The following is an 11914-nucleotide window of genomic DNA, read 5'->3' as shown; positions in this document are numbered from 1 at the left end:
CAAGCCAAATGTCAAATGAAACTTTTAATATGTAAGCTTATTTGTCCCAGAAAGAAATCTAGTTGGACTGAAGTTATGAATTCATGCTGGGCTCTGCATGTTAAGATTCAAAACAAGTCAAGAGCAGAATAATTTTTTTTTTCCAGGATGAAAACACCATTGACTCTGGTCATTCACCAAGAGCAACTTGAGATGATCACAGATCAGCCAGCCTTGTGACGGCGGTAAGGCAAGCTCTGACTATAGTCTCAAATCTTGTATATTTGTGCAAAATAGAGCATGCAAGATAAGAAACCTTTCCTGGTCATTTCCGGGAAAGGTTAACTCTGCGTAGTCTTGGTCCTTAAATAGATCATGTTCAGTTGTTCATATGTCGACAAGGTTTTCATAAATAACTGCAAGTTCCTTTATTACTATACGCACATGTTCTCTTCTCTAAGTCCACAGGACACCTTTCTTCTATTTTTTTTAAAATTTTTAAGGATTTTATTTATTCATTTGAGACACAGAGATACAGAGAGAGAGAAGAGAAAGCATGAGCAGGGAGAGAGGCAGAGGGAGAGGGAGAAGCAGGCTCCTTGCTGAGCCAGGAGCCCGATGTGGGGCTCGATCCCAGGACCCTGGGATCATGACCTGAGCCGAAGGCAGACGCTTAACCATCTGAGCCACCCAGGCGCCCCACCTTTCTTCTATTTTGATATCACAACTAGAATGTCTTCTAGGTACCTCAGGCTCAGCAGGTTCCAATACTCAGTTACTCATCCCACATCCCTCACAGACTTTATCCACCTCTCAATTTCTTGTCTCTGTTTACGGCACCCTCTTGCCCGTGGCGTAAATCTCTTTCCCTCCACTCTCTCCCTTCTCTCTGAATTTCAACAGATCCTATCAACAGTGTCTCCAAAACGCACCTCAGATCTCTCCACTTTGGTTCTGATGGCCATCCTCTTGTCTCGATCTCTAGCACAGCTTCTTAATGAGCCTTATCTTTTCCACTCTTGCCCTTGTCAGATCTGTTCGTCACCCAGAAGGCAAGGGGTTTTTACAAAGCTCCAAAAATCGGGTCACATCATTTTTAAAGGAATTAAAGATCTTTCTGAAGTAGCTGTCCCCACTCCCCTCTCATACCTTCTGTGTTTCTGTTCCTTATCTGGTTTCCCCACAACTAACAAATTGCAAGTATTTTATCCAGAGGTTTACTTTTGTCAATATGACTCCTTCACTAGGATGTAAGGAGTGCTGGTACAATGTCTTATTCAATGATTCATCCCTAGTAGCTAGGACAGTGGATGCATATAAATTTTGGAATGAGTGAATTAATATCTAGAGCTGGTGACAAGATGACTAATATTATTTGAGTACTCTTTCTATTACAGGAATTCAGGTTGGCATTTCAGATACATTATCCAATTCCTTTATGAGTAAGAATTCATAACATGGCTTTTAAAAGAACCTAGATATCACTTCACTTTTCTGCTCTCCCGAACAGATCGTACCTACATGTACATACGTAGATTTATAATGATTTCCTATGCTCTTCTTGAAGATAACTAAAGCCAGATATTCCAACGCTTCCCAAATGTTCTTCTCTGTTTAATGGCTATCTCTTTCTATGTGAGTGCTTTAAATACGTGTGCTTTCGCTAAGCACTTTGCAAAATTTGGTGAACGGATCATTCTTACTCATATACTTAAAGGCAATTATCACCACCCTTCAGCCTTAAACAACATCAAACAGTTACTTTAGAATGTCTTCTAGGGCCAACTTTTAATCATTTTCACCATTTAAGTTTCTTTAAATTTTTATTCTTTTAAATATCAAGTATAATTAACATACAGTGTTATATTAGTTTCAAGTGTACAATCTAGTAATTCAACACTTCCATACATCACCCAGTGCTCATCACAACAAGTGCCCTCCTTAATCCCCATCAACTATTTCACCCATCCCCTACCCATCTCCCCTCTGGAAACCATCGGTTTGTTCTCTATAGTTAAAAGTCTGTTTTTTGGTCTCTTTTTTTCTTTGCTCATTTGTTTTGGTTCTTAAATTCCACATATGAGTGAAATCATATGGTATTTGTCTTTCTCTGACTTACTTCACTTAGCATTATACTCTCCAGATCCATCCATGTTGTTGCAAAAGGCAACATTTCTTTCTTTTTTATGGCATATACATTTTTTATGGTGTGTGTATACACACACACACACACACACACACACACACACACCATGGTTTCTATATCCATTCATCCATGGAAGGATACTTAGGTTGTTCTCATAGTTTGGCTATTGTAAATAATGCTATAATGAACATGGGGGTGCATATATATTTACAAATTAGTGGGTTTTTTTTGTTTTCTTTGGATAAATACTCTGAAGTGGAATTGCTGGATCATATGGTAGTTCTATTTTTAATGTTCTGAGGAACCTCCATACTGTTTTCCATAGTGGCTGCACCAGTTTGCATTCCCCCCAGCAGTGCACAAGGTTTCTCTATTCTCCACATCCTTGCCAACATTTCTTATGTCTTGTCTTTTTGATTCCAGCCATTCTAACTGGTGTGAGGTGATATGTCATTGTGGTTTTGGAATTGCATTTTCCTGATGATGAGCGATGTTGAGTGAACTTTCATGTCTGCTGCCCATCTGTATGTCTTCTTTAGAAAAATATGTATTCTAATCTGCCCATTTGTAGATTGGACTTTTTTTTTTTTTTTTGCTGTTGAGTTGTATATTTGGAATATTGGCCCCTTCTTAGATATATGATTTGTAGTTATTTTCTTCCATTCAGTAGGTTGCCTTTTCATTTTGTTGAAGGTTTTCTCTGCTTTATATAAGCCTTTTAGTTTGATTTAGTCTTACATATTTTTTGCTCTTGTTACTCTCACTTTTGGTGTCAGATTCAAAATTCATCCCTGAGAACTATGTCAAGGAGACCTAAGTTAACGTGATGCCTAGGTTTTCTTCTAGAATTTTTATGGTTTCAGGTTTTACATTCAAGTGTGTAATCCATTTTGAGTTAATTTTTGAGTATGGTGTAGATACTGATCCAGTTTCATTGTGTTACATGTGGCTGTCCAATTTTCCCAACACCATTTATTAAAGACACCATCCTTTCCTCATAGTATGTTCTTGGCTACTTTGTTGTAAATAAATTGACCATATATGGGTGCGTTTATTCCTGGGCTCTGTTCTGTTCCACTGAGTCTGTTTTTATGCCAATACCATACTGTCTTAATCACTATAGCTTTATAGTTTCAAGTCAGGAAACATGATGCCTCCAATTTTGTTCTCTTTCTCAAGACTGTTTTGGCCATTCAGCGTCTTTTATGGTTCCATGCAAATTTTAGGAATGTCTGCTCTAGTTCTATGAAAAATACTACTGGAATTTTGATAGGGATTACATTAAATCTGTAGATTGCTTTGGGTAGTATAAACACTTTAACAATATTGATTCTTCTAATTCATTAGCATGGGATACTTTTCTATTTATTTTTCTCTTCTTTAATTTCATTCATTAATGTCTTGTAGTTTTCAATATATAGTTCTTTCACCTCTTTACTTAAATTTATTCCTAGGTATTTTATTCTTATTGATGCAATTGCAAATGGGATTTTTAAAAAATTTCTCTTTCTGATAGTTTGGTATTAGGGTAGAGAAATCCCACAGATTTCTGTGTATAGATTTTGTATCCTGCAACTTCACTGAACTCGTTTATGAGTTCTAACAGTTTTTGATGGAATCTTTAGGGTTTTTTATATATAATGTGTCATCTGCAAATAGTGACGGTTTTACATCTTCCTTACCGATTTCAATGCCTTTTCATTCTTTTTCTTGCCTAATAGCTCTGGCCAGGACTTCCAGTACTATGTTAAATATAAGTGGCAGGAGTGGACATTCTTGTCTTATTCCTGATCTTGGAGAAAAAGCTTTCAGCTTTATCACTTTATCATTTCCTTTCTTGAATGAATTTAAAAAGCTCATCTCCTGGAACTTCCTCACACAACTCTGACCATTGTGTGGAATGTATGCCATACCCCTAATAGGCTATTATATATTGTCTCCTAGTATTTTCATATTTGTCCATCTTATTTCCACCAATTGTGCCGACAGAGTTCATATCTTCAGGGTTGTTATTACTGTTGTTTTAAAATCTGTCACAGTGCCTAGCATGGTGCTGGGCCATTTAGTCAGTCCCTATCTTATACATTTTGATTAAAAAAGTCTTTATTATAGTTTTAAGATTCAGTCATATAATTGCATGGAGGCGTAGTTTATTACTATTCATTGTTCAATATTTATAAGCAGTTATAGATTTATATAGTTTTATAGTTTATGCACACAGTTCCTTATATAATTTATGTAGAACATTTCTTCTTCTTTTGTACTACTTTCCTCTTTCTTTTCGTGTCAAGATACTGTACTGAGATATTTACGTTTTGTTGTTTCTACTACAGAAATTAAAGAGAGATGTTTCATCTTCCCCTATTCTAAGAAGCCTATGTTCTGAGTCTAGGTTCCAAAGTTTAAGGTGTTTACAATTGGTTTCAGTTAACAGGACGAAAACCAGAGGCTGCAAAACACCCAGGGGATTACTCCTCCTCCAGGCTATTTGGAGAGTACAAGAAAACTGAAGGAGGCTTGTGCTAGAGGAAATTCACAGGTAAAACTGCTTCCACCTTTGGAGAAGAGATTCTGTTTCCCTAAGCCTTGGGAAGCAGTGGTGCTAGGTTGGTTCTGATAGATGCATTCTGCAAATAGAGATTATTTTCCCACTTGCATATTTGCAACTGAGATTAGTTGATGCAACAGATTACTTATGGCAACCCAATGTGATGGACACATGTACATCCACATGGCTTTTGGAAGGGCAGGCATGGGACTGGAAAGTGTAAGCTTCTTGAGATGGCAAAAAGAAAAATAACTCTTGTCATTTATGCAGCAGAAAAAACAAAACACAGGTGAGTAGATTAATAAATTATCCTCCTGGTTTTTGCCCCAACTTAACTGGCTCCATAGCTTACTCTTTCTAGACTTGATAAATAGCCAACAAGCTCAGAAAATTAAAATGGCACTAGAAATGCTCTAGACTCCATGCTGCAGGCCAGTCTATAAAGGAAGGACTTGCCTGTATATGTACCTACATACCCAGCACCTGGTGGGCATTAAAGGATTACAACAATAATATATCCAACACATAGCTTTATATCTCCAGAACTACTAGGCCCAATAAATCCAAGAAACTCTAATACACCTGTAAAATGGACATGTTTAGAAGGTAACCAAGAACTTTCCCAAATGTTTTCCATTGCTGAAACCTCCCAATGAAAATAATAAATGTCGCCTACAGAAATCTAGAGCTACATCCAGTTGATGACTCTGGTCAAGTCACTTGCCTGGAAAATGTAGGAAGCCAGCACCTGTGACACCCAGCCTCCACGACACTCAGCGCAAATCAGAGACTTCACTCAGACAGGACAGACTGCCCAAGAGAGCAAAGAATCTCTGCACTGTCAACCTTTAGAAGAAACATTATTTTGGAAAAGAAGGGCTTGGTTAACGATAATCTTCAATATAAATAACGAGTGAAAGCATGTGGGGATAAAATGCAGAACACAGGGCATAAGCAGACAGAAGGGTAAAGAAACCTCCCTGGTGTTCCACACATTCATCTTTTTCCCTCTTGTTGCTCTTTTGTCCGTTCCAACCTTATTCCACTCTTCACTGGGCGGCAGGCTTGCCACGTGTCCCTGCCATGCTCTAGCCTCACATCCTCCTTTCCCCTCTTCCTTCTCCTCATTTTATTTAAAATAGATAGTTGTTCTACTTCTTCCCCAGGGTTTCTCTGTATTCTCATGCACACCAGCATTTCTTCTTCCCGGCTATAAACTTTCACAGGATGCGATCGCCATGTGTTGCCAAACAAACGTGAATCTTTAAGGGTAAGCGTACCCACTAAGGTTAACAAGGCTGGTATTGTCGTGAGGTGAGGCCAGGGGCTGGATAAATGCAGGCAGGGAGAAATGGGTTTCCCCACAGAGGCATGAAGTGACTCTGACAGGGACAGAGCCCCTTCCCGGTCCGCATTTGTGATTACACACCAGGGAAAGCAGGCCAGAAGGAATAATACCTGGATGAACCAAGAGAAATATGGAAAAGAATGGTTCTTTGGATTCTGTGAATGTTTACTTCAATCTCTCAAAGCAGTTGAGAAACTAAGAGGTGCCCCTCTGCGGTTTTCAGCGAATGTCCTTACCCCCACAACCAACGGCAGGTGGGTGAGTGGTTACTTCAGCAAGTGTGGTAATAAATGACTTGTGTTCATGGCTTGCTGGGTACAGACAGTTCTGTCACTGTAGGGTAGCTGGGTAGGAGCCCAGGACCACCTCAGATCTTAGTGTCCTCAGATCTGGTTGAGTGACAACCCAAAGCAAACGACACACCCCCTATCATGACCATTAAGCCATTTCATGATCTCTCTCCAGCTTTGTCAAATCACTGCTCTACTCATTTCTTTATTATCTAGCCTTTCCAATGCTACGTTTTTCTGGAATCTTCTACAATATTTCCATTTGCTTGGCTCTTGTTCCTCGCAGGGGTTGGGGAAAGTGGAGGAGACCTTTTCTCCTCTGTGAATTAAATTCTATCTATCATTCTGTCTGTCTGTCTATCTATCTATCTATCTATCATCTATCATCAATCTTTGTTGCTGAGGAGACTGGCCCACCTAGTTCAGGCAGTAATAGATCATCCCCTTTCTGCACAAAGTCATTATCTGCCTCTGTCACATGTTTCTGTCTCATCTACTCAAACCTGCTCCAGACTATGAACTCCATGAGGGGACAGAATAGCTTATACTTTCCATCAGCATGGCCCGCGAAATTCAAAACCCTAGAATTATGAGAATAAGCAAATGAAATGAAATGAGTAAATGAGTAAAATCTTTGCCTCCTATAAACTCCCAAAGAGCTCCTACATACCTCTCCCTGGTGGAACTTTTAGGTGTTCAGCTTTTGTATTGTAGATATTTTTGCATACATTAAAACTCTCAGCTACAATCTCAGTAACCTGTGAATAGATCTGAGATTCGTTCTCTTACAGCCCCAGCTGGTAGAACAAGACCTTGAATCCAACAGGTAGTTTGACACTGAATGGGCTAAATCGACCAATAGGTGTTCTCTGAGTAGAAGATCATTCTACGTTTGGAGAAAAATTTGAATACCTTGCAAGGAATGTAGTCCTGTTATAGGCACATTTATAATTTAAAATGTGTTAACCAACTGTCATCTGAAAGATGTTTATAGAGAACAAACTTGCTCACTGTTGAAGAAGAAAATTAATCGTTGTTTTTATGTAATCAGTGCCTCTAAAGTCCTTGAGGGTACTCGAAAGCAGTTGATTTTCTTAAGTAGATTAATTATTTATAATATAAATTTACATAGTAAATTCTGTATAGAGCACAAAGCTACATTTTATTACAGCCCCTTAAAATGCCACAAATTCTACATTAGGGGGATTCAAATTAATGAGGCTTCTTTGTTTCCTGATGTTTTGCTAATATTAATAAAAGACCAAAAAGTCTTCATGGCCTTCAAGTGGCTGATTCATTCACTGAGTCTCACCCCGTACTGCACCGCCTTCCTCAGACTGAGAGGGGAGAGCAGAATTTTGCAGAGTAGCTCAGCTCTGTCACCCAGCACCACCCACCTCATCCCCTTCCAGCCCACCCACTATTCTCTCTCTCTCTCTCTCTCTCTCTGTGTCTCCAAACCGTAAGCTCTTCTAGCTCTTTTTCCCTTCCCAAACGCTCCTTTATTCATTTTTCATTTCTATGAAATGAAATGCTCCTCTATTCATTTTATTCATTTCATTTCTATTTTCATTTCTATTTCCTTCCTCTCAAGCCCACATTTGCTTTTTCTCCACACTTTGGGATTCGCCATGTTTATCATAAGCCTACATCCAGAAACGGGACCACCCCTTTGACAGTTCTAAGCAGAGCCATCCAGCCACCTGTTGGCTCTGCAGCCCTTCAGCCAGTAATGCTAAGAGAACAAACAATCCACCAGAGAAGCAGAAAACTTCACGGAAAGTTAATTCATGATGATAAGGTGGGTGTGCTTTGTAAATGGAGACGTGGGTATCATCGCTAGCTGTTCTTCTCACACTCTGCCACCCATCCTTTAATAAACACCAAGCACCAAGCACCTGCTGATTTTCTCTGCCCTCCACTGAGATATAAAACTGAGTGAGTCAAGGTCATCCCATCCAGCAGGGAAGGGTGGTCTACTGTGGGAGAAAGATCCTGCTTGCAGGTACTAAACACACAAATAGCAAGTCCTCCCGTGTGGGCGAGTGCCCACAGGAGCCCCTAGGAGGAAGCAACCACAGCCATCAGAGAACACTTCACAGAGAACTGAGTTTGGAATTGCACGTCGATGGTTGTGAGTGAGCATCTGTCAAACAGACAGATTGAGGACAGCCTGCTCCAAGACAAGGGACAGACTTTGCAGAGGCTCGGAGGTGTGAGAATCATATTATGTTAAGGAAGGTACCCATGAGATTGTTATCTAGAGGACGGGTGCTTCCAGGGTGGGAGGCAATGAGGCAAAAAAAAGACAGCTTTGCCTAGGATCACAGGGGCCGCTCCGAGAACTCTGTCATGCTGTATATAATTGAGAGTTTTTGAAACAGGAAGGTTACACAATCCAACTTCCTGAAATGTAATGAATACCTAAGTGAAGCCTGGGCATTGCTGGGAGTTCAAAACTAGTCTGGGGGCACACATGGAGAATGTATGGGACATTCCATTAGAGGTGTAGGTGCATGTGGGCATGTTTACAATGGGGAGTGGGGTCGAGTGTTGGTAAGGAGCGCCTTGGGACAGAACTCATCCCATGACGTGCCGTATCTGGGCACAATCAGGCTGACACATGGCCCCTCCGCTGGTGAGAGGGTGGAGGAGTCTGAGGGCAGCCATCTAAGAGAACGGGACCACCAGGGGACAGAACATGTTTTCCCTTCTCTGTTGCAAACCACTGCAGAGGGCGGTGCCTGCAGAGAACTATGGTGCCCAGCAGAGCGGTAGGCAGAACCACGGCACCCCAAGGAGCAGAACAGACAGAATCAGGGTGCCACCGTGCCCCGCAAAGAAGAGCCGCAGGCAGGGGCTGGGGGAACCGACCTTCGGGACCTTCCAGATGCCTCAGGGAGCTGGACTCGGCAGGGGGCTGGGCATTCCGCACTAGGACATGGGTATCACGTGCCAAAGGCATTCAGAGACGGATGCTATTAGTATCTGTAGAGAGGAGAGTCCTACGACAAATTTAGGCTACAGAAAGAGCATTTAGCTGGTAACCCAGGAGAGGAAACACAGGCACAAAAATGGGTTGTGAGGACCCTGGAATGATGAGGACAGGCATGGTTTTGGGTAGGGCTGAGGGAATATAATTAAGGAGGTGGAAAGACACCTTTTGGCCAGCTGAAGAAACTGATGTTGAATGCCTTGTGGTATTTGCTATCCGAGGGCTGGCAGTATGAGAAGCGATTATCAGAAGTGTCTACAAGTGACCCCGGGTACCCATCTGGCCTTGGTTACGATGACTTAGCTAGGATGAGTTAGCACCTGCATCTCTGTTTATTCCCCCACTGACAAAGTCACACTCACATGCACCAAAACAAGGGAATGAGAGTGGGGAAGATTGGGACATGAACTATCTCAGCAAAGCATCTTGGGATGCTGGGAAGATGGCAAGGAACTTGCTACTTCGTGGCTCCATCAGTTCCTCCTGTCCTCAGCGAAGTCAATTTCCTTTTTATTTTTTAAGATTGTATTTATTTATTTGGGTTGGGGAGCACAGGGAGAGAGACAAGCAGACTCTGTGCTGAGCATGGAGCTTGACGTGGGGCTCGATCCCACGACCCTGAATCATGACCGGAGCTGAAATCAAGAGTCAGCTGCTCAACCAACTGAGCCACCCAGGAAACCCAGTCAAGTCTCTTTCTTAACCCATGGTATTGTGCTGCTGGAGAATTACTGTCAGACTCTGGAATATGACAAGTGAGAACAGATCCAGTCAGGGAGCCACCTAGCATGACCTGGGGTAAGGTCTTAGGAATGATTCAACCAAAGTTGTCACATCCTGCAGCTATAAACTGTAGTAAGAGCATACTACATGATTAGGACTGTGTTTAGAGAGACCCACCAAAAACAAAACAAAAGCCCCTCATAAATTGACCGCTACTACACTGACAGTGACAGAGAATAGAACGTTCTAAGTGCTCCACCAACAGCCAGGATGAGCCTTAAAGTACAGGGTGGTCATGAATGTGCCCAGAGTCTTCAGACCTACATTTACATTTATATAAAAGGCCATTTGCCTCTTCAGTTAGGGATATCCATAGGTTTTCTGGTGAAAGTAAAATCAGATGACATTCAAATGGATTGGCCGACTCAGGTAGTCATCTTTCTAGAAGGAAATTAAAATTAGAAAGGTACCAACTACTTGCCACACACTTATTGTATTTTCATGTATCACTTTGATTTATAAAATTAGACTCGCTGAACACTCCTTTTGGGACTGAATAACAAAGATGACTGGGATTGCCAGGTTCTGCCTCATCTTTGGTCCAAAAGAAGTCCTGGCCCACAAAGAGCGCAGATTGAGACTCTTGAAATGAGAGTGATGACCAACCCATTGCCAATTTCAGAAAATCGCCCCTTTGATTCTACAAATTTAGTTTGATCGGGCTTTCCATAATTTATGTGATTCCAAGCTTCTCTCCCCTATGCTATTTTGTTTGTTCGCTAATTTGTGTTTCCGTTTATTCCTTAGCTCTTACAATATAGTTGAAATCAACTCAGAGAGAATTAATTGTTTTTTTCAGGGTAGCCTTGTGATTTTTGTCTGTGCTTTGAAGTGATATAATCATGGCAACTGTGTTAACAGATCAAAAAGCACTGTACCAGAAATGTTTACTCAAATCCCACTCTGTAGCGAAGGACATTCCAGAAGGACAGCTTGGTTCTGGGAGCTGTGGGACTCTGCTCCCAAATATACTGGTCTGAAATAAGACCAACTTGCAAATATCTATTTCAAGGGAGGCAGATGAGAAAATTAAAACCAATGACACTTTAATACCCACTAAGACTTTGTATCAATCGACTAATCATGATGTGTCTTGGAGGGTAGATTCCTGGGATCGTGTATCTACTTTGCATCATATCAAGACCAATAATTATTTTCATCTGGGCTCTGGGAAAATGTGACTTTTTGACAGGAAGCATATTGTTTTCAATTCTTTCCTGATTTGATCCCACTTCACCTCTTTGTGTGTGCGCTGTGATTTGCTCTTGGCCCCTTTAATCTGCTTTTTGAACAGTATTTGGTGGGAGGCACTAGGTGGAGGAGGGAGAGCCCTCCCTTTCTGCAGAATGTTCTTTAGCTTATAAACAGCATCATCTCTCATCCTCCAAGTCAGAGTCCACTGCCGCTAACAAAACAGAATCTGGTATGTCCCAGAAAGAAAGGGCTGCCATAGTCATGAGGAAATTTGCCAAACAGAAATGCAAGAATGGGACCCATGCCTTGGAATACACAATAGATCAAAAAAAAAAAAACCCATAATTTTAAAATGGGACCTCCTTCATAAAATCCTGTATTAGGATGCCTAGTGTGGCCACAGGCTGTGAAGGCAACCAGATGTAGGGAGAGCTGAACTCAGACCAGAGGGCGGGAAGGGAATTCTAACCATGTTGTGGCAAGGTCTGGCTTTTAGAAGAATTATGGAGAAGCACAGTTTTCTAGATGCCCCCACTCTTTAGCACACGGCCACAGGCAGAACCAGCCATGATACACCCTGTTTAGAAGTGCATGTTGGGACAGAATAAAGACCACACTCTTTGGCCTTCCC

The sequence above is a fragment of the Callorhinus ursinus genome, unplaced genomic scaffold (assembly GCF_003265705.2).
Source record: "Callorhinus ursinus isolate GAN/ISIS: 27379988/994484 unplaced genomic scaffold, GSC_fseal_2.0 scaffold30, whole genome shotgun sequence".
Classification (NCBI taxonomy): Eukaryota; Metazoa; Chordata; class Mammalia; order Carnivora; family Otariidae; genus Callorhinus; species Callorhinus ursinus.
Note: the sequence above shows the minus strand (reverse complement) of the source record.